Source organism: Cornus florida, unplaced genomic scaffold, assembly GCF_030987335.1.
Source record: "Cornus florida cultivar Cherokee Brave unplaced genomic scaffold, ASM3098733v1 CherokeeBrave_3.0.0_Hap2_Chr01, whole genome shotgun sequence".
NCBI lineage: Eukaryota > Viridiplantae > Streptophyta > Magnoliopsida > Cornales > Cornaceae > Cornus > Cornus florida.
This window is the reverse complement of record NW_026775571.1, coordinates 64,899,807-64,923,471: the sequence shown is the minus strand read 5'-3', so window position 1 is coordinate 64,923,471 and position 23,665 is coordinate 64,899,807.

Below are 23,665 nucleotides of genomic sequence, written 5' to 3'. Positions count from 1 at the left end.
TTTTCCTATCTATTTACAATGAGAAATAGAATAGAGTCAATGAACCAAGTTAAATTCAGCAAACAACATTCAGGCTATTTAGCAAACAACATTCACAAACATGCATTCAAAATTTAAATAATCTAGCAAACAGCATGTACCAAAATTCAGCACACTGCATTCAAAAAAATAAAAAATAAAAAAATAAAAAAATAAAAACAATAACAACAACAACAACAACAAAAGAGACAGACTGGACTCAGAAGGAATGTTAACCATAAGACATCCTTCAAAGAAGAAGGGAGAAAAAAAAAATGAGAGATAGAGATCAGAGGAAGAAAAGTTAGAGGGACATCAAACAGAGATTGAAAAAAAAAAAAAGAAAAAAAAAAGGGGAGAAACAGGGAAGAAATACAAAGATAAGAAGAAGTAGATGAAGAAAAGAAAGAAAGAAAAAACAGAGACCTGAGCCCCCAAACAAAGATTGAAAAAAAAAATTGTTCACAGAGAGAAGTAGATGAAGAGAGAAAGACTCAGAGAGGAGTGGATGAAGAAAAAGAAAAAAACAAAACGAACCCCAAAAAGAGAAGAAGAAGTAGATAAAGTCAAGAAGAAAAGAAATAAAGAAAGAAAACATTATTCACAAGAAAAAAAACAAAGATTGAAAAAATAATAATAATAAATAAAATAAATAAAATATTGTTCATGAGTAAAGGGAAGAAATACAGAGAGACAGACTTGGAGAAGAGTAGATGAAGAAAAAAGAAAGAAGAAAAAAAAATAGATATAGAGAAGAAGCAAATGAGGAGAGAGGGAAGAGGGAAGAGGAAAAAAAAATTGACCTAACCTGGTAGGCTGGTTCCTTGCTTCAGAAGGAGGTTGTGGCTGCAAGCCTGTAACTGATAACCCTTTCTTCTCTTTCTTTCTTTATTTCTCTTCTCTTTCTTTATCTCTCTTCTCTTTCCCACTCCCTGGCGTCTTTTTTTCTTCTATAACTTTTTATTGCTATTGGATTGCCTCACAAGAAGACAAATTTACCTTTTTTGGCTTTTGGAAACTGAAAGACGGTAAGTATTTACTAATATATAAACTATAAATGCAAAAAATATATAAAAGTAAAGCACGTAAAATATATAAAAGTAAAAGCACCAAAAAATACATGAAGCGCGCCTCATAAAAACCCCAAGGCACAAACAATGCACGTGCCTATTGGAGGTAGTTGCTCCTGAGGGAACTACAGGCTCTGAAGGTGTGCCTGTGTGTGCCTCGACCCTAGGCGTGCTTCCAGGCGCACTTTTAACAATACTACCTGATTAAAATCACATCATCGCATAACAATAAATAACATACCATTTAATGTTATTAAATATCAAGAATCACTTACATTATTTAAAACTTACTACATCAATTATCTCAACATCAACAAAACCCTACACATGCTGCTAATTTATATTTACAGTCAATTAAGAGTTTCATAGTTTTATCTCATGCTAAACAATTAACCTCACATGTTAAAACAATTTAATAAGATTAAATGCACATATTCATAATTGAATTAATTTCATTAACATGTAATATTAGAATCATGCCTTTTAATTCACATATCACTGTTCTTAAGCCCATATATATTATTTGGAACCTTAAATAATGAAATCGGGGCCAAATAAAACACTTTTTTACAAAATTACATAGGAGCGCTCGAGCACCCTCCGCACTGAGCTCGAGCTCTAACCAATAGCACTCGAGTGCTATTACCCCAAAAAAGGGCGCTCAAGCCCTGTAACACAGTGCTCTCGCACTGTTTTGGGAAACAGCTCGAGAAACCTATTTTTCAGTCATGTTCTCCATTGTTAAGGGTCCTAAAACATATTACTAAGTCACATAACCATCCATGAATGAATTTACATCAATTTAACATGTAAAAATTCATTTAAAGTAGATCTAAGCATTTAATTTACAAAAGCATTCAACAAAAACAAATATAAACATATATTAACAAAACATATGTTCTAGATCCATTTAAACATGAACGCATATTTTAATAATCCTTTAAAAGTCCCCAAAGTTATACTAGAGGTATACAAAACATAGATATAAGGGAGAAGTATAGAACAGGGGACTTGCCTAAAGCTTTCGGATCGAAAGCTAAACTCAATCTTCCTTATTATTCTTCTCTAACACCGGCAGCCTTCGGGTTACCGCCGTCCACTCCCCTGATCCGATCTTCCCACGAACGGATCTCTTCTTCTTATTCCTCCTCCTCCTCTAGCTTCCTCTCTCTCTCTCACCCCTCTCTGATTCTTTTCTCTTTCTTTCTCTTTTCTAGATCTACACTATATGTGTGTATATATATATATATATATATAAATATACACTACATATACCCTAGTCATAATATATGTCTAACAAAATTAAAATAACTAATTATAATACTAAATATTTATTATAATAAAACATAATATATATATATATATATATATATATATATATATATATATATTAATCCCATTGGTCAATATCCAACTTATTTAGGATCCCTTCCAAATAGTCCAAGACCCATCTAGTTGATCCAACCTATTTAGGATCCCTTCCAAATAGTTCAAGACCCATCTAGTTGGTCCACGGACTATAATCCAAATCCATAACCTTTTTAAAATAAAATAAACAAACATTGAACTAAACAATTAAGCATTTAAAAGCCATTTATTAAATAAACACATCATACATGAAATCAATTAAAAGAAAACACATAAACAATTAACCAAATCAATGAATTTAAAATAAACCAAATAAAGCAATTAAATACATCAATTAATCAAATAATCACATAATTAAATATAAAAGCAAATAATTAAACCACCACATAATTTAATAAAAAATAAATATATATGTAATTAAAACACTTAAATAAATCTTCAGAAATTAGGGATATTACACGTGGCAGCTAATCTGGACTGCTGACGTGGCAAACTGATCCCAATGCTGACATGGCATCTGACTAGGTTGCTAACGTAGCTGAAAGTGGGGTCGAGATGATGACGTGTTAGCTTACATGGCACTAACGTTATCAGATGACGTGGCTGGAGTTGGGATCCGATGCGAGTGGTGTGTGTGAGCAATAAGAGAGGAGTTGACGCACGTGGAACAGAGGCGACCACTCATTCTTCCGACGACGTAGGAGCTCTATTCATATGGTTTTCTTTTAGTTTCTCCAGTTCAGTTTGGTTTTCTTATTAGGAGTCCACATGATGGATTCCCGAGTTGTACCCTTGAAGGTTTTAACGTTGGATTATTATTATCTGAGATTTTAAGTATTTAATTTTAAAGAATTTTATATTTTAGATTTCTTTCAGCTTAAACTATTATTTCTTAAATTCATCTTGTATTCTGTGTTCGTTTTAAATATTAATTGTTTGATATTCACTCTGGTTTGGGCCTAGGCCTGGGCCTGATCAACCCGTTTCTCGGATCCGAGGGGTATCACACTAGCCAATCCTTCTCTCGTGTCGCTGCGGGGTCACCAAAGGACGGGTTATATTAACAGTTTGAAAATGATGGATTTGAATGTTAAAAATGGGGAGTGACATCGGCATGCATTGCATTTCATAGCATCATATTATGCATGTTGAGATTGGATTTAATGTTGTATTTTCCCGACATAGTATGACCCTGATTCCTATTGTCCTATTCCTTGTTTGGATTCACGGGGACACAAGAGGTGTGTCATAGGCACCACCTACTGAGCAATTTTGCTCACCCTTTTTATTTAACATTTTTTTTCAAGAAACGGGAAAGAAGTGGCGAATGACATTCTACCACAGACTTAGTATGGATTAGGAGCTTATTTTGTTATTTTTGTACTTGGGTCTCACTATTTTTGTAAGACTAAGCATAATGTATATTGTACGACGACTTATGGACTCTTATTATAAGTATACCTATGGGCTGTAACTTGTGTATAAGCTATCTAAATATTGTAAAACATGGACATTTGATATTAATTTTGTATTTTGGGACTGTAATTATGATATCTGGATGATATAGTATATGGTTGTACCACCATGGAATGTATTATATATTTATTGTGTTGGGACATGTTAAAAATGCATTTAAACAGGTTGTTGTAGGACGATTTTTAACAGAGGTCATGCCGATTTTTTTATATTTTATTTTGGCATCATTTAGGGTCGTTACAATTATATATAAAACGCTAGTAGTGAAAGATGGGATTGATAATAGCCCTAATGAGTTTTACCTTCCCTGCAACAGATAGGAGTTGAGCATTCCAACGCTGTATCTTACTTGTAATTCTATCCACCGGAGGTTGACAATGGGATCTTTTCAGACCATTAGGGCATAAAGGTAAACCGAGGTACTTAAGGGGAAAATTGTATCCAGAACACTGTAACAAAGAAATAATTTGATGTTTCCTTCTAAATGCTCTGGAGAAGATAATGTTGTTATTCTGATTACTAACTTATAGACCAGTAGAGCCTTTAAACTGTTGAAAAATGTTGGCAAGGGCTACAGCATTTGAGATAGAGGCCTCAGTAGCCACTAGTAAATCATCTGTAAAAAATATATAAAATAGAGGAAAATGACATCTTTTTAGCAGGATGGGATACTAATATAACACCATTCTTAACAGTAATATTAAGGGTTTGAGATAAATGGTCTATCACTAGAGTGAAAAGTAGTGGGGATAAAGGACATCCCTGCCTCAGTCCTCTGCCAAGTTGCAGAATACCAATAAGAGAACCATTGATCAGGATAGAATATCTTGTGGTATTGAGAATAGCTGAAACCCATGATATACAAACTTCACTAATCCCATAATTCCTCAAGGCTTACAGCAAAAATTCCCAAGATACAGAGTCATACGCTTTCTTTAAATCTACTTCCATAGTTATGGATGAATGTCTAGGTAGATTGAAGTCTCTTACCAGTTCATGGCCATGAGTAAAGCATTCTGTATTCTCCTACTTTTGATGAATGCACATTGTTTAACCCCGACTAAGGAAGATAGGATGATGGATAACCTATTAGCCATGACTTTAGTGATGATCTTATAAATAACATTACACAGAGTAATAGGTCTGAAATCTCCAACCTTCAATGAAGTCGCAGGCAATAATGCAGAAGGTATGTCAAATCCTCTTACCGCTAGTAATGAAGATTGTACTCGGGTTTGTTTGTTATCTTCTTATCGGTATCTTCATTTTTTACAATATGTTGTTTGGTGGGAATTGTAGAGAAAGATAGAGAAGAGAATAAAATGGGTTAAGTCTTGGGACTTAGAAATAAGATATATATATATATATATATATTTATCATCTCAACAGTAATATATATGTATGTCTTACATGTTAAAATGATTTAAAGGTAACTTTGTCCAATTAAAAAAAGTGACAAATAGGGAAATACAATCTTTTCAACTATTAAATGAGGTGTAATAATATATTTTCTTCAAGTGGAAGGTTAAAAGGGACTCTTGATATGATGTTTTCTAAACTATTGGATGACACTTGGTGTAATGACTCGGTCATTTTCCTTCATTTCTTTTTTCGGTAATTTCTTTTTTTTGTCCTTTTTCCTATTTTGTCTTTTTCCCGTTTATCCTTTTTCCTTACATAACCTCACTTTTAGTGCTCGGATTTGATTCCGGCTTTGCATGCATCCATGATATTTGTATTTTTACTTTCGTAAAAAAATATACTTGTTTCTTACTTTTTTTCGTAAAGGGTATGGATGCATACCTTCTTGGAAACATTCTTGATTTTGAGGTTTTAGTGTAATTATGTAAAATAATTATTTTTCGTCTTAGGGTCCATCTTGCAATTTAATTTGGAAGATATTTTGAAAAAGAACATTTTTGCAATTTTTGAAAAGTGTGACAAGTGTCACACTCTCATGGAGCCACTTGTCAGCATTGGGGTGGAATCACTTGGAAGCATTATCTTGTGACATGTGGAGGGTGGAGATTCACCTACTTGTTGGCCTAGGATTGGTGCACTTGTTGGCTTGGATGGTTGACAAGTGTAGGCTTAGGATTAAGCCTAGGGAGGAGCCATGGATTGGTGACAAATGTAGGCACTAAATTGAGTCTTACATTTTATGTGTGTGAGAGGTAGTGTAAGAACACCTAGTGAGTGGAGGAATACTAGATCATCTACCCACTACTTTTCATTTGATGTCATCTTCATTCCCTTTGCTCTCATCCGAACCTAGCCTCCATTGAAGGAAAAGCTTGGCTTAGAGCTTTTGACTTCATTTTGGTCTCCTTCCACTCACCTTAGATCTTTAAGCTTGTAATACTTTTGCTTCCTCTCACTTTTCTCTGCAAAACCCTAGTTTTGTTTTCCATTGTAAGATTGGTTACTTTGGATTATAGAGATTCAATTCTTTATCGAGGTAGAGGGTGTTTTAGTTTATTATTTAAGTGAATTAGTTGTTTTGTAGTGATGTATAAGTTGTATGCATGTCTTTTAATTAAATTGAGAAATTTATGATTAATGGTAGCTTGCATATAACTCACTTTAGACTTGGTATATGACCATGACTTGATCTTTGTTGTATATTGATTTGGCATGATTTAAATGAGCTTTTAAATCTAGAAATTAAATAAATTTAATTTGGTTTAAATTCTACTTAATTGTACCTTACTTATATTCCATTTTAGGCTTGATATATGAGATACCCCTCGGATCCGAGATACAGGTTGATCAGGCCCAGGCCCAAACCCGAGAGATATCAAACTATTAATACTTTAAAACAAACACGGAATACAAAATGAAATAAGATTAAATATTAAAAGCTGAAAGAAACAAAATATAAATCCTTTAAAAACTGAATACTGATAATCCCAATAATCCAAAACCTCCAATAGATTAAACAACTCAGGAATCCATCTCTAGTGGACCCCTAATGAAAACTAAACTGAATAAAAACAATTGAAAGAACATCCTGATATAAGCTATGGAGAGAAAATCCTACATCGTCGGTAGAATGAGTAGAAACCTCTGCTCAGCACGAACACGTCTAAGTCTGGAACTATCGTGTACCTGAAAAATAGAAGTGGGTCAGGCCCACGCGCAAGTTCTATACTACTACAATCCAAACAGAGGCCTGATACGCATGTACACCCTAAACAATTCACCAATAGCTAATAGTCCGTAACTATATACATATAGTCACACTAAGGGACTCTCACTGGATTACAGGCTGGTCTCAACCTGAATAGAGGTAACATGCTAAAACACACACAAAGTGGGCATGTGTACCTAAACCTAAACAGGGTACACCTCTAACCATCGTATCCAGCTATGCATCCCAATGCATATACACTCCCTAACCGTTGATCCTGAGACTCAAGCTTATATCGAGGTACCAAAACAATATATTTAAAATCCATCCTGAATCCTAGTAGTGCCGCTCAACTAGTCGTTGCCATGACACTACAATCAATAGGACTTAACTTTTAGTTAATTCAATTTTTAATCCAAAGTAGGTAGGTTTTGATATTTTGAAACCAAACCGTCCCTAGTATACCACCGTCCCATACCGGTGTATACTATCCAATCATCCAGCAGTTAATAATATCAACAATTAAAGTAAACATTAACTAAATCCATATCTCCATCACTGATACTAACAGGCATAGTGTAAGGATCAATAAACAGAATCAGCTATATACATAAACATATTCAGTTGTATATCCAACACTAATACTAACAGTCACAATGTAAGCATCAAGAAATATAGTCACCATATATATACAAACCTACTCAATTTAGGTTATTTCATTAAATCTGATATAATGATAGGATTATTTCAAATTATCATTCAACACTCAGCAGTTGATATTACAGACATTTAGAGTAAACATCAACAAAGTCCATTCCTCCAACAATTGATACTAACAGTATTAATACAAGCATCAAGACAGAATTACAGTATGTATATATACATGCTTAGTTTAGGTTGTTTTACAAAATCCCATTAGTGCTAAGTTTAAGAATTATTATTCTTCAACACTGACATATTCTAAACAAGTGTAATTCAGATACATGCTCATGATATAGTGTTATACATGTTCCAATTATATCATCCATCTCACAAGATTACTATTGCAGAGAAAATTAAACATTACTAGCTTTACAGTTTTAAACCTAGTTTAATTACCTAATTAAATCCCTACTGTCCAAGCTATTCTAAGCAAGTAGACTTAATTAACCCCATATCTGAGGCTTTAATTAAACCATATACATCACTTAAACCCTCTATATTCAATTCTGCACTCAACAGAAAACTCCAGAATCAACTACTGCATGCAAAATCTGACTGAAGAACAAAGAAAAATAGAAAAATCACCAAGGAAACGTCTCCCAAAAGTGGAGCCGCCTCCTTTAGGCCTTGGAGCCGGCTCCCACACTTGGGAGCTGCCTCTAACTCCAGGGGAGCTGGATCTCTCCAAGGGAGAGCCGGCTTTCTCCCTTTCTGCCTCGTCTCTTCGTCTTCCCTCTTCTTCAGATGTCTTCTGCACCCTCTCTACCCTACTCCTATGGTTCCCAAAGGTTGTAACCTAATCCCAGAATGTTCCCAGTCCATGTTTAAGGCTAATTACATTCCATACATAGGTTTAAACAGAGAATTAAACAAGCAAATATCACTTTTTAACAGTTATAGCAAGCATGAAAACATACTGTTTCAATTCAAGTTTTAACATAAACATATAACATTTTTATTGATTCAATCAACCCTAGAACTATTTAGGAATGCAAAGAACATGAAGCCTAAGGGAGAGAGTAAGGATAGAACTTGCCTTACACCTAGGTCCGTCTCAATGCTTCGGCGAATTCTTTATTTGTTCTCTGTTTTCTTCCCAACCGACTCTAAAACTCCTCACAGCCTTATTATATCGTAATCTTCTTCTAAAATCCTAAGCAGACATCCTAGGTGAGTATTTATAGGCCACACTAACCCTAGGCTTAGTTAAACCCTAATTGGATTACTCGGCCCACAGCAAAAATCTAGGTTAAACCTATGTCGGCTACTTATGTGAATACTCTATATGCAACCAACCTTACAGTTACGTTAACAACAAAATAAATTACATTTAATTAAATAAGTTCATAACATTAAATCAATACTAAACACAATTAATTAAAAAAAAACAATTAAATAACAATTAACATAGTAATACAATTAAAGCAATAATTAAAATCATTAAATAAAAACAACTAATTAAATAAATGAAACAAACACAAATACACTTAAACAATTAAAAATTGAAATTTAAACAATAAAATAAATATCAGGACTATCCTTTTGAAATTAGGGGTATTGCAATATTTGGCATGGCCATAACTTAATCCTTGTTATATATTAATTTGGGATTATTTGAACAACCCTTGAAATATAAAGAAATTAATTAATTAGTTTAATTAATTTCTATCTTGTTATTCTAATGATTTAGTCATGTATTTCATAGAGCTTTTGTGTTTTATCATATGTCATGACTTGTTGTTCAACTTGTTGATTTTGGAAACTTGGGATATCATCAAGAACTTGACTTGGCTAGGACTTGGTTCTAGTACGGGAGATAGAGAGCTCCCTATAATATAGTGCGCACTAGGGGAAGGTACCCATGGGTTAGTAGCCCTAAAGTGATCCCAAGAGTACGGTTTTAATCCGGGCGATATCCAAGCATCCACTTTGGTTTGATTTCACACTTTAAATTCCAAGTTGATAACTTTGTGAATTTGCATCTTATTGTGTTGTGTTGGAAGTTCCAAAGTCGGTTCAACATTAGGAATTGAATTACATTGAATTGTAAGTTCGTATAAAGTTAGGCTTTTGCAAGCTCATTCCGTACGAGTAAACTTATTTACTTACCCCAAAGTTACCGGGTTGTTTTTCAAGTAAAGAAGCATTATTGTGGGATGCACAATACTCTTAGGCTTGCTTGACTAATTAGAGAAATTTTGTTATATGGAACATGCACTTGTTTAGCATGCTTTACTTTTGGATGATATATTTTGCATACCATGGATGTATGGTATTTTAGAAGCTAAGATAGCTTCCTTGATGTGTAATATGTATCTAAAAACGCTTGAAGATGCTTATTTTGTATGTATAACATGAGGCCAAGGACCATTAAATTTAAAGTTCACATAAGTATGTTTTTAAACTTGTTTTGGATCATTTGGAAGGCATGTATAGCTTCAAGGTTACCTTAAACTTGCTTACTGTTTTGTCGTTCAACTGATTTCTTGTTTCTGTTTTATCGTTCGACAAATTGTTACCCTTTTTTGTCGTTCGGCATTCAGAACATCATAGCGCTTGACTATGTAAGTCCGAACACCTGACCATGTAGGTCAGAACGTCAGAACGCTTGACCATATAAGTTAGAATGCTTAACCATATAAGTCAGAATGCCTGACTATATAAGTCCGAATGACTGACCATGTAGGTCAGAACGTCCGAACGCCTGACCATGTAGGTCAGAATGACCGACCTTGTAAAAGCGTTCATTGTGGAAGAGCGCTGAACGCACGCTCAATGTGGAAGAGCACTAAACACGCTCTCAATGTGGAAGAGCGTCGAACGGGCGTTCGGTGCTTTAGCTTTGGACAAGTGCTCGTCCATGCCTCAGAACCTTTTTTTTCTTTTGTTATGTCCATCTTTCACTTCCGCATTTCGGATTCATTATAGGGTCATCTTTTGGTCATCACTGACGCACCGGGTTTATAAAACTTGGGTTATCACACTTGGGGCTTGGTAGAAATCACAGAGCAAACCTCAGGAGATGCGAGTGTAAGTTTCTTTATATTTTATACCCATGTTTAATTTAATATAACCTCAGGGGATGTTAGTGCAATTTACACCTTTTAGTACCTTGGCAAGAAACTCACACGCTCACTTTTACCTCATATTAAAATCCTCCCATTAATAGTTTGTCACGGTATCTTACGGTGCACCCCAAACGACAGTATTGTAGGTGTAATGAATATGTATATGGTCTAGAGTGCACCACACCATACGGTTTTTAGAAACCTTTTGCACGACATCGTTTTAGCCTAACGAACAACTAGTAATGGTCTAGTTCCTGTTAGCATATACTTTTGTTAGGCTAATAGCCATTAACTTTAACATTCATTAGTAATAATAGTTGATATGTAATTTTAAAAATAAGTTTTCAAAACCTAAAAAATTCAAAAATCAATCCCAAAACTGTCACAAGACTTATCATTCTTTTTAGTTGCGTGAACATTATTTTTCCCTTCATCATCTTCGATCACATCTTCTCTTTGGTCTAGCCTTTACAAAAGCCGTAATTGAACTAACCTTTTTTTCCTGCATAATTGGACGATTAGACAAGAGATTAAAGTATTTTTAGAGTATGATGTCCCACATCGCCTAGGGGGAGAGTTTTGATGATACTTATATGTAGACACTTGTTAAAGTTTTAGTTTCATAAGTTTAGTTCTTGTTGAAATTGCTTACATGTGGTATCAGAGCCAACATAGATTCTAATGCTTAAATTGTAATTATGTTACGTAAAATGTATTCTTTACTGAATGTGGTTAGAAATTTCGTATAAAAAACAATACATGTTTAAGGTGGGAATTGAACATATATAAAAAGTATATGTTTTGGTATAAGTTAAATTTTATTTACAATAAAATTATATTTGTGGGTGATGAACGTTGTTAAGATACATTACAAAAATTAGGTACGTGCGTGTATATATATATGTATATAGTGAGACATAATGAAGATTAATATATGTTTTGGCATTACTATATAGAGAAAATCTTACTTGAAGTAAAAAAGTTTTTCTTTCATTTGTTAAAGTTGGTTATATTAATCGTACTTAAGAAATTAATTGTAATGTCTATACCATATATATATATATATATATATATATATATATATGTGTGTGTGTGTGTGTGTGTGTGTGTGTATATATTTGTATGTGTGTGGGTAATTTAAAATAAAAAAAATTAAAAAAAAAAAGGAAAAAGAAAAGTCAAAGGGTGGTGGTGGGACCCATCACCCACTCACCTTTAATGGTCTAAAGACCATTTTGCTTTCTCATTTTTTTTCTTCCACTCTCCCGTAGCTTCTTTCTCTCTCTAGTTTTCTTTCATTTTTCTTTTCTTCTTGTGAACCAATCTTTGAAGTTTGGTAACTTTCTCAATTCTTGGCGGATTAAGGTGTCGTTTGAAACAAAACGAAGCCCACTACGAGCTCTACGCATCCATACGAACAATTCCAGATTTGGTGCCCTCCTTGGAGTTCGAAATTCAAGACCCATTTTAAGGGTTTTGTGCAAATTTAAGGTAGAGGCTCTTAATCCACAAGTTTCTTGCTCCTATGTGAATTACATCTTCTAATTTGATACTAGACATGCTTACTTATGCTAGTTGTAGTTTAAAGAAATTATAGCATGTGTATATAGTTATGTGAGAACTTATTTTAAATGTTTTACGTGAAAATTCTTGCTTATGTGATGATTTATATATGTTCGTTGTGCTAGATGCATTGTCGTACAAGAGCATGTTAAAATCCCTTGAGATATTCTTGCGAAATTATGTCTTGCTTACTTAAATAGAGTTGAAAGTAAAATGATGATTAAATTCATGGTATTGATGCACTCATGCACTTAAATTGGGCATGAAACGGGAAGAATGAGTTTGAAATGAAAAATGGGATTTTGGGAAAAATGATTTGATAAAACGGTTTTTAAAAACCCGGTCGCCGTAGGAGTACCAAAGGGCCGAAGTGTTAATATAGCCTAGAGGGGACTAGGGAGTCGCCCACGCGTGGTTGAGCTATCTGGGCCCCTCGATGATGCTGCGGGGTTACCAAAGGTCTAGGGACAATAGCCAATCCTCCTCTCGTGCCACTGCGGGGTCACCAAAGGGCGGGTTGTATTAACAGTTTAAAAGTGATGGTTTCAAATGTGAAAATAGGGAGCGACATCGGCATGCATTTGCATTCCATGGCATTGTATTGTTTGCACTTAAGTTTGGTTGAAATGTTGTATTATCCCGACATTGTATGATCCCTATTCCTATTGATCTATTCTTTACATGGATTCACAAGGACACAAGATGCGTGTCTTAAGTGCTACCTACTGAGCTTTATGCTCACCCTATTACTTAATAATTTTTTTCAGGAAACGGAAAAGAAGTGGCAGATGACTTTCCACCACTGGCCTAATTTAGATTAGAAGACTCTTTTGCTATTTTTGTATTAAGTCCCGTATTTTTTTGGTAAAATCTTAGTTTGTTATATTTGGTATAAAGATTTGTGAACTCTTGTTATTATAACTATATTTTGGGATTGTAAATATGATATTTGGATGATATAGTATGTGGTTGTACCACCATGGAGTGTGTTATATGATATTTGTGTTGGGACGGGTTTAAAATACATTTAAACAGGTTGTGGTAGGCCCATTTTTTAGGGGAGGTCATGCCAAATTTTTTTTTTAAAATGATATCAGTTTAGGGTCGTTACAAATTTGGTATCAGAGCGATTGTTCGAATACCATTAGGACGACGGGTAGAGGCTTACCTAGGGTTGTCTGGGAAGTCATTTGCATTGTTATTTCCTTATTTGCAAAAGTGTTTTGCTATGTGAAAAAGCATGCTTAACTGCTTACTTGCTTACGTGCTTATGTTCCTATATGCTTATATTAATGTGTTCATTGTATAGTATTACACGCTAAATGTTTGTACAGTATCTTTTTGCGTTGGGTTGTTCACGGTTGGACCTTAGTGTTATCGTTATTGAATCGTTTTATTTGTTTTTTTTAGAACGATGTCACGGCGTGAGGAAACCACGGAAGTTGGCCCTAGACCGACTAGGGGTGATGTTGGCGAGAGCTCCAGCTCCAATCCGGAGGAGCTAAATGATGAGGACACACTTCTTAGGGACTAGATTCCTCCGAGAGTTGTCCCCACAAGGAATGATAATGTTGAAGCACCCGTAGAAGTGGGTGAAGGTTCTGTGTCACTGGAGTTGAATCGTTTGTTGCAAAATGCCGTGAGGGCAACGATTGCTGCTCAGTCGCAATCGGCACCACAACCTACAGTTCAAGTTGAGGAGACGCCAGCTCAGAAGCGTCTCAAGATCATTAAGGGGTTTTCTCAGCTGATGCCGGTTATGTTTGAGGGCGGTGCGGATCCAATGGTAGCAGATAACTACCTGGATCAATTTGAGACTCAACTAATTTCAATGGATGTGACGGATGATCATTTGAAGATCATCCTAGCTACTTATAAGTTTGCTAAGGATGCCAAACTATGGTGGAAGTCGGTCACGAGCCGGTACAAGGTGGAGAAGATGAGTTGGGACAAGTTCAATGAATTATTTTATGAAAATTATTTTCCGATTTCTAAAAGATGGGAGCTAAAGGACTAGTTTCATAACCTTATCCAGGGCAATATGTCAGTGGCGGAATATGAGAACAAGTTTACTTCACTTTCTCGCTTTGCTCCAGAAATGGTGAGAAATGAAGTTGACAAGACTCAGAAGTTTGTTTTCGGTCTTAATGATTGAATGAGATCGTTGATCACAGCACAGTTCATTAAGGTTTATTCTGAAGCAGTGGAAAGGGCTTTAATGCTGGAGGCTAACATTAAAGATAAGGATGCGAGAAGAGAGCAGTGGAAGCAAAAGAAGGGTGCAGGGCTCTCTTCAGAAGGATCTTCTTGGAAAAGGAACAGGGGCGGTCCATCTCAGTTTCAGGGGCAGCAGTTTGCACGATCCGCTCCTACCACTAGCTGGGTTTAATAGAAGTGGAGTCGTTTGTTTTCAGTGCCAATAGCCTGGACATTACTAGTTCAGATGTCCTATGAACTCGACCACAGTTTCTGTGCCATCGAGAGCTTGTTATGGGTATGGCCAGCAGGGCCATCTGATCCGGGATTGTCCTACTCGAGGAGCAGGCACCGATAGTGGCAGAGAGTCACAGCAGAGGCCGTCACAATCGGCTACAGTTCATTCAGGTTTCAGACCGCCACCACTACAGCCTGCCATGTCTTCTTAGGGTTTACGACCAGCAAGGAGGGAGACTCCTACTGTGTCAGCACAACAGTCTGGTGTTCAGATTAGTAGTTCACAGGCACAGGCACCTCAGGGACGTGTCTTTGTACTTGCACCGACTGATGCATCTCCTGGATCTTCAGTTCTTCGAGGTATATTTCCAGTGTTTGGTTGTTGGGCCCGTGTTTTGTTTGAATCTGGTGCATCTCATTATTTTATGTCATCATCATTTGCACTTGCATCGGGGTTAGAGGTCAGTTTCATGGATCAGGCATTGTATGTTGATACGCCAGTTGGGGTTTCAGTGTTTTTGAGCCGAGTTGTGAGGGATTGTTCCATTGTGATAGCTGGACGGACTTTTGTGTTTGACCTTATCCTCCTGGAGATGACTAGCTTTGATGTCATTCTTGGGATGGATTGGTTAGCTTCCTTTTGTGCCACAATCGACTGTTTTAGAGGTAGAGTCACAGTTTGCACTTCTGAGGGAGACAGTTTCTTTTTCGTGGGAGATCGGAGTGATTCCCACATTTTATCATTTTATGGAGTTCGTGGACGGAGTCGTGGTGATTACTTCTTGGCTAGTCTTATAGCCGAAGAGGATGATGTTGTGGAAGAAGAGTATCCTGTAGTTGTTCGTGATTTTCTGGATGTGTTTCCGGAGAATTTAACAGAGTTGCCTCCACACTGAGAGGTGGAGTTTACTATTGATTTGATACCAGGTACTGCGCCAATTTCCATGGCACCGTATCGTATGGCACTAGTTGAATTGGAAGAATTAAAAAGGTAGCTTGATGATTTGAGGATGAAAGGTTTCATCCGACCGAGTATGTCACCATTAGGCGCACCGGTCTTGTTTGTTAAGAAGAAAGATGGTTCTTTGAGGTTGTGCATTGATTACCGGAAGTTGAATCATGCCACCATCAAGAATAAGTATCCTTTGCCAAGGATAGATGATTTGTTTGATCAGCTGAGAGGAGCCAGTTGTTTTTCGAAGATTGACTTGAGGTCAGGCTATTATCAGCTGCGAGTTAGAGATGAGGATATCCCAAAAACAGCGTTCCGTACGCGGTATGGACACTATGAGTTCCTTATTATGCCTTTTGGCTTGACTAATGCGCCAGCGGCATTCATGGATTTGATGAACCGTGTCTTTCACGATTACTTGGACCAGTTTGTGGTAGTTTTCGTGGATGACATTCTCGTGTATTCACGATCTCGGGAAGAGCACGAGGTCCATTTGAGTATTGTTTTATAGATTTTACGGGAGCACCGATTGTATGCCAAATATGAGAAATGTGAGTTTTGGCTACAGGAGGTGAAATTTTTGGGACATGTTGTTTCAGAAGGTGGAGTGTCAATAGATCCATCAAAGGTTGAAGCAGTTTTGAATTGGGAGCAACCCAAGAATGTTTTTGAGATTTGGAGTTTCCTTAGCCTAGCGGGTTACTATCGGAGATTTGTGAAGGATTTCTCCCATTTGGCAGCGCCTATGACCTATTTGACCCAGAAAGGGATCAAGTTTACGCGGAATGAAGCCTATGAGTTATCTTTTCAAGAGTTGAAGACAAGGTTGACTACAACTCCAGTGTTGGTGATACATGAGCGTGGCTTGGGCTATGTGATTTATTTTGACGCCTCACGTGATGGTTTGGGATGTGTGTTGATGCAGGATGGTAAAGTAGTAGCTTATGGGTCTCGACAATTGAAAACTCACGAGCTTAACTACCCTACTCATGATTTGGAGTTAGCGGCAGTTGTGTTTGCTTTGAAGTGTTGGAGACACTACTTGTATGGTGAGAGATTCGAGGTATACTCGGATCATAAGAGTCTCAAGTACCTTTTCTCCCAAAAGCACTTGAACAACAGGCAGAGACGATGGGTTGAGTACTTGGAAGATTACAATTTTGACTTGCAGTATCATCCGGGCAAGACAAATGTGGTAGCAGATGCCTTAAGCCGGAAATCTCGTGGGACTCTGACCTGTTTGGCTATTTGAAAGTGGAAGATGCTTAAGGATTTGGTAGAGATGGGATTGTATTGTTTTGATGATGATGTTGACTGCGAGCCAGCATTCTTATTTAGTCTTGTGGCTGCCCACTCTTGTCAGACGAGTGATTGAGTCGCAGAGACAGGATCCAGATTTGGATGCCATTCATGCTTTGATCTCCAGTGGTGAGACAGTGAAAGATTGGGCCTTGCATACAGATGGAGGTCTACGGTTCAGGGGTTTGTTGGTGGTTCTTACGGTTTGTCGTGAGGACGTCTTACGGGAGTTTCACACTTCCCGCTTTGCAGTTCATCCAGGTGGTACCAAGATGTATCACAATTTGAGACGTCAGTATTGGTGGAACGGGATGAAGAAAGATGTTGCACAGTTTGTGGCTAAATGCCTTACCTATCAGCAGGTGAAGGCTGAGCATCAGAGACCAGCCGGTTTATTACAACCATTGCCTGTAGCGCAATGGAAATGGGAACATATCGCTATGAATTTTGTGACAGGTCTTCCAAGGTCACGGAGGGGCAATGAAACCGTATGGGTCATCATTGACAGATTAACCAAGACGGCTCACTTTTTGCCTATTAAGGCAACAGATGAAGCAGAGAAGCTTGGTGTTCTTTATGTGAAAGAGATTGTAAGGTTACATGGAGTTCCAGTAACCATTGTTTCGGATAGGGATTCCAAGTTCACTTCGAAGTTCTGGGAAGGACTTCAAGTAGCGTTTGGCTCAGCGTTGCATCTGAGTACGGCATTCCATCCACAGACTGACGGTTAGTCGGAGCGTATTATCCAGATTTTAGAGGATATACTTCAGGCATGTGTGCTTGATTTGGGAGGTAGTTGGGAGGATCACCTTCCGCTTATTGAGTTTTCCTACAACAACAGTTATCAGGCGAGCATTCAGATGGCTCTATTTGAGGTGTTGTACGGTAGACCTTGTAGGTCTTCTATTTGTTGGACTAAGGTAGGCGAGACAGTCGCCTTAGGACCTGACATTGTACTCTAGACTACTGAGAAGATTAAGTTGATAAGACAGAGGTTACTTACAGCTCAGAGCCGACAGAAGAGTTATGCGGATAAGCAGAGACAACTGTTATCCTTTGAAGTGGGAGACCATGTTTTTCTACGGGTTTCTCCATGGAAGGGGTTGATGAGATTTGGGAAAAGTGGCAAGTTGTCGCCACGATTCATTGGACTGTTTGAGATTTTGGACCGTGTAGGAGAGGTTACCTACAGACTTGCTTTGCCGCCATAGTTGGACAAGGTCCACAATGTTTTCCATGTATCGATGTTACGGAAGTACGAGCCAGATCCATCTCACATTTTGAGTTGGGTTAATGTAGACATTGATGAGGATGTTTCCTACGAGGAAGGACCAGTTTCAGATTCTTGACACACAACAGAAGGTGTTGAGGAACAAGACGATACCAATGGTGAAAGTCCTTTGGAGACACCACGGAGTCGAGGAGGCTACTTGGGAGCTCGAACAGGAGGTCTGCTCCAAATATCCAGAGTTGTTTTCTTCTCCGGGTGTGGCTTGATTTCGGGGACGAAATCTTTTGGAGAATGTAATGTCTGTACCTTATATATATATGTGTGTGCATATGTGTATATATTTGTATTTGTGTGGGTAATTTAAAATAAAATAAAAAATAAAAAAAAAAGGAAAAACAAAAGTCAAAAGTTAATGGTCTAGAGACCATTTTGCTTTCTCATTTTTTTTTTCCTCTCTCCCGTAGCTTCTCTCTCTCTCTAGTTTTCTTTCATTTTTCTTTTCTTCTTGTGAACCAATCTTTGAAGCTTGGTAACTTTCTCAATTCTTGGCGGATTAAGGTGCCGTTTGAAGCAAAATGAAGCCCACTACGAGCTCTACGCATCCATAGGAACAATTCCAGATTTGGTGCCCTCCTTAGAGTTTGAAATTCAAGACCCATTTTAAGGGTTTTGTGCAAATTTGAGGTAGGGGCTCTTAATCCACAAGTTTCTTGCTCCTATGTGAATTACATCTTCTAATTTGATGCTAGACATGCTTACTTATGTTAATTGTAGTTTAAAGAAATTATAGCATGTGTATGTAGTTATGTGAGAACTTGTTTTAAATGTTTTATGTAGAAATTCTTGCTTATGTGATGATTTATATATGTTCGTTGTGCTAGATGCATTGTTGTACAAGAGCATGTTAAAATCCTTTGAAAAATTCTTGCAAAATTATGTCTTACTTACTTAAATAGAGTTGAATGTGAAATGATGATTAAATTCATGGTATTGATGCACTCATGCACTTACATTGGGCATGAAACGGGAAGAATGAGTTTGAAATGAAAAATGGGATTTTAGAAAAAATGATTTGATGAAACGGTTTTGAAAAACCCGGTCGCCGCGGGAGTACCAAAGGGCCGGAGTGTTAATATAGCCTAGAGGGGACTAGGGAGTCACCCAAGAGTGGTTGAGCTATCTGGGCCCCTCGATGACGCTGCAGGGTTACCAAAGGTCTAGGGACAGTAGCCAATCCTCCTCTCGTGCCGCTGCGGGGTCACCAAAGGGCGGGTTGTATTAACAGTTTGAAAGTGATGGTTTGAAATGTGAAAATGGGGAGCGACATCGGCATGCATTTGCATTCCATGGCATTGTATTGTTTGCACTTGAGTTTGGTTGAAATGTTGTATTATCTCGACATTGTATGATCCCTATTCCTATTGATCTATTCTTTGTATGGATTCACAAGGACACAAGATGCGTGTCTTAAGTGCTACCTACTGAGCTTTATGCTCACCCTATTACTTAATAATTTTTTTCAGGAAACGGGAAAGAAGTGGCGGATGACTTTCCACCACAGGCCTAATTTAGATTAGAAGACTTTTTTGCTATTTTTGTATTAAGTCCCATATTTTTTTGGTAAAATCTTAGTTTGTTATATTTGGTATAGAGATTTGTGAACTCTTGTTATTGTAACTATATTTTGGGACTGTAAATATGATGTTTGGATGATGTAGTATGTGGTTGTACCACCATGGAGTGTATTATATGATATTTGTGTTGGGAAATGTTTAAAATGCATTTAAACAGGTTGTGGTAGGCCTATTTTTTAGGGGAGGTCATGCCGAATTTTTTTTTTTTTAAATGGTATCAGTTTAGGGTCGTTACATTAATAATCAAATGTACGTAACCAATTAATTGAAATCCCTTTTCTATATTAATATAAACTGAAACTTGTGGAGACCCAAGGATTAATCACGAACTGTATCTAATCATCAATCTTTTGTTCATTTAATGCATTCATGACTAGTAGATCACACTATCACAGTGCATGATTATATGAAAGTAATATATAAGGTTTGAAAATATTAAATATCTTTTGGAGTATTTAAATGTGTCGACTTTTACATAAAAATAATCTAAAAATTTCTCATTTAACACGTTGGTAAAACTGTCAATATATAAGAATGGAGTCATTGAGGCCTCTATTAGATCATTATGAAAATTGTTCCCTTTCAGACTTTATATATAAATATAATTATTTTAACATAGTACATTTTGTGATAGAATAAAAATTCTGACGTATGTGTTCACATGACACTTTCCTTGTTTCTGGGTCAAGAGTGTGTATCCCATTTTTTAAAATAATAATTTTTTATTTTTTTTAATTGTATATAACATGTATAAATTTAGAAAGTTTGAGATATGATTTTGTTCCTTAAATATTATTTTTGCAAGTATGCCAAATTTGATAAGTTACCATTGCTAGTTAAATATTTTATACCTTTGATGATATATATGGCATGATCAATGGTTAATTTAAGGTCTCATACCATATAAGATCATGCAATTATACATGCATGTTATTAAAATTATATATATATATAATTATGCATATGCCTCATGTTTCAAATTGTTACAAAATATGCATATGTAATTTTGAATCATTCGAGAAAATTTAATCATTTGCAATTCTAAACACAAGTGTTATTAAGTTTGATCATTGACGTTTAGTAGAGACAAGCAATGATTACGCCCAAAGGTGGGTCACTGAGTTTGTCCAATTAAGCAGATTGAGATAATTAGTGTGGAAGACATAATTATTAACTTAATGGGCCCAAATGAGTATAAGTTGCTATTGTATTTTCTATAATTAATTAGCGTTAAAAGTGAAAATTATTTCACTAATGGGAAATGAAAGATTATTTTATATTATGTTGATTTCATTCAAAGTTAATTGTTGATGCATTGTTTAATTAATTCTAAAAATTTTAGTTAACTTTTCCATCAATTAAACTATTTATATGTGGCCTTAATTGTTCTAAAAGTAAATGGGATAAATCATCTTTAAGTGTTAAATATCTATGACAATAATGACATTATTTTACATGAGGTTAAATGATTTGTGTCTCAAAGATTTGAGATGAAGGTGTTCACGAAGCCTCTTTATTGGTATTAAGTTTCAACTAACTAAATCTTATGAAATTCTTAATTAGTCATAGAGAACCTACTGAGATAAAATTCTAAAAGTATTTGACACATGATATTATAAAGATGGAATTGTACTCATTGTAAAATGTAAGAATTTGGTATTCCAATGACAAAGAAAACACTTAGAACAAGATTAGATAAAATGCATTTCATATGTTTTTGGGAACTTAGTGTATGCTCAGGTTTCCATATGGGCATATGGTATTTGTTGTTTAAATGTTAAGCAGATATCGCGGTAATCCTGGTTAGGATCTATAATAAGAAAGGTATCTGCAAAAGATTTAGAACCATGTACTTTAAAAGTGGACTAACATTGTAATGATTCACTCCACCATATGGTATGATATTGTTCGCTTTGGACCTGAGCCCACATGGTTTTGCTATTGGGATTTACCCTAAAAGGCCTTATATCAATTGGAGATAACACTACCACATATAAGTATTTCATCTTTCCCTTACCTAGGCAATGTGGGACTGTGCACCTATAACTCACCCAGTGTGGTAGCCTGCCAATGTCTCTTGCACCAGCTTATGGCACACCCGCCTATAAGGTCGCCACAATCCACCCCCTAGGAGGCTCGACATCCTCGTCGACACACTTTCAGCTGGGTCAAGCTCTGATACAATTTGTAATGACCCACTCCACCATATGATATGATATTGTTCGCTTTGGGTTTGAGCCTGCGCGGGTTTGCTTTTGGTCTCTATCCTAAAAGGCCTTATACTAATTAGAGATAACCACCACATATAAGTACTTTACATTTCCCTTACCCAGACACCCAATGTGGTAGCTTGCAGGTGCCTCTTGCATCTACCCACAACACACCACCCACAAGGTCGCCATAGACAGGTTTGAAGTCGTGGATTACTAATTTTGTTGGTTGTTAAAATAGACTGAAATTCACTTTAAGTATTATTTTACTTATATGATAATTGATGGAAGCAAAATTTATTGCATTTTATATGCTAACGTTTCATGCATTACAAAACTAAGTTTTGGACTTCAGGTTAATAACTATGCTATAATTTTGTATTACATAAATAACACGAGTTCAAGTTGATCTAAAATATGATCGTTAATACCTTGTTATGAAATAGAGGATTCAAAATCAACTAGGGTCAATTGAGCATACTGATACATAACAAAATATTGTTAATCCCGCGACTAATGGTTTGTCGCTTATGCTATATAATAAGCATACATGTTTCTCATTAAAAACACCGATTTAATTAGTTAGTGGGAGATCATATTTTGCTCAAGAATAGATACTATTATTTTATGATCACGTTTATTACCTTCATTTACTAGATTTTTCATATTGGTATCTGTGTGTATGACTTTTTTTTGTATTTAAGTGTCTTGTTTTGAGACATGGGGTGTCTTTATTGATACACGGTAGGATCGATGCATGAATGAATATTTTTTTAAAATATTAGCACATACAATATATAAGTAACTTTATAGTTAAGTGTGCTAGTATGAATAACCATTGGTATCTTATATTACTAATAATATAATGACGCTCTTGATCCCATATTAGTAGACTCGATGGGACTACAAATTTGACGATACATGCGCTTCTTTAAAAATATATGAATTAATTTTAAGTGTACTCGATTGTCATTTTAATATAGAATTGAGAATTAATTATTATTAGACTAAGTGAAAAAATGTAACCAAAATAAAAGTCTAACAATAATTAATTAATATTAATCATTTGATTAGACCTAGATCAACGATTATCCTTGTATTTAAGGTGGTTGCACTCTATTTAATAAAGGTGCATTGTATCATATTAATTCTTAAAGGTGCCTTTCAATTTGAATGAATAATCACTTATATACAAAGAATAGTGTTAGTTGATGAAACCAACACATCTTAAAAACTAAAAATGATCCAACTCTCACTGTATAAATAGGAATGAAAGTCTAAAGTCTATCATCCATCTTTCAAAAAAAAAAAAGGATTGAAGAATGTTTCCATATAAATTCTTTTCAAATTTAGTTTTCTTATTTGATTATATCTTTTATCAAATTTATGCATTGGATCCATTAGTTTTATTTGTGTTGGAATTGTTTACTAGAGAAAGTGTTGGATAGAGTTTTAGAGACAGAAACAATAAAGAAAAAAGAAAACGAGGGGACTGGAGGAAGGCTGAACTG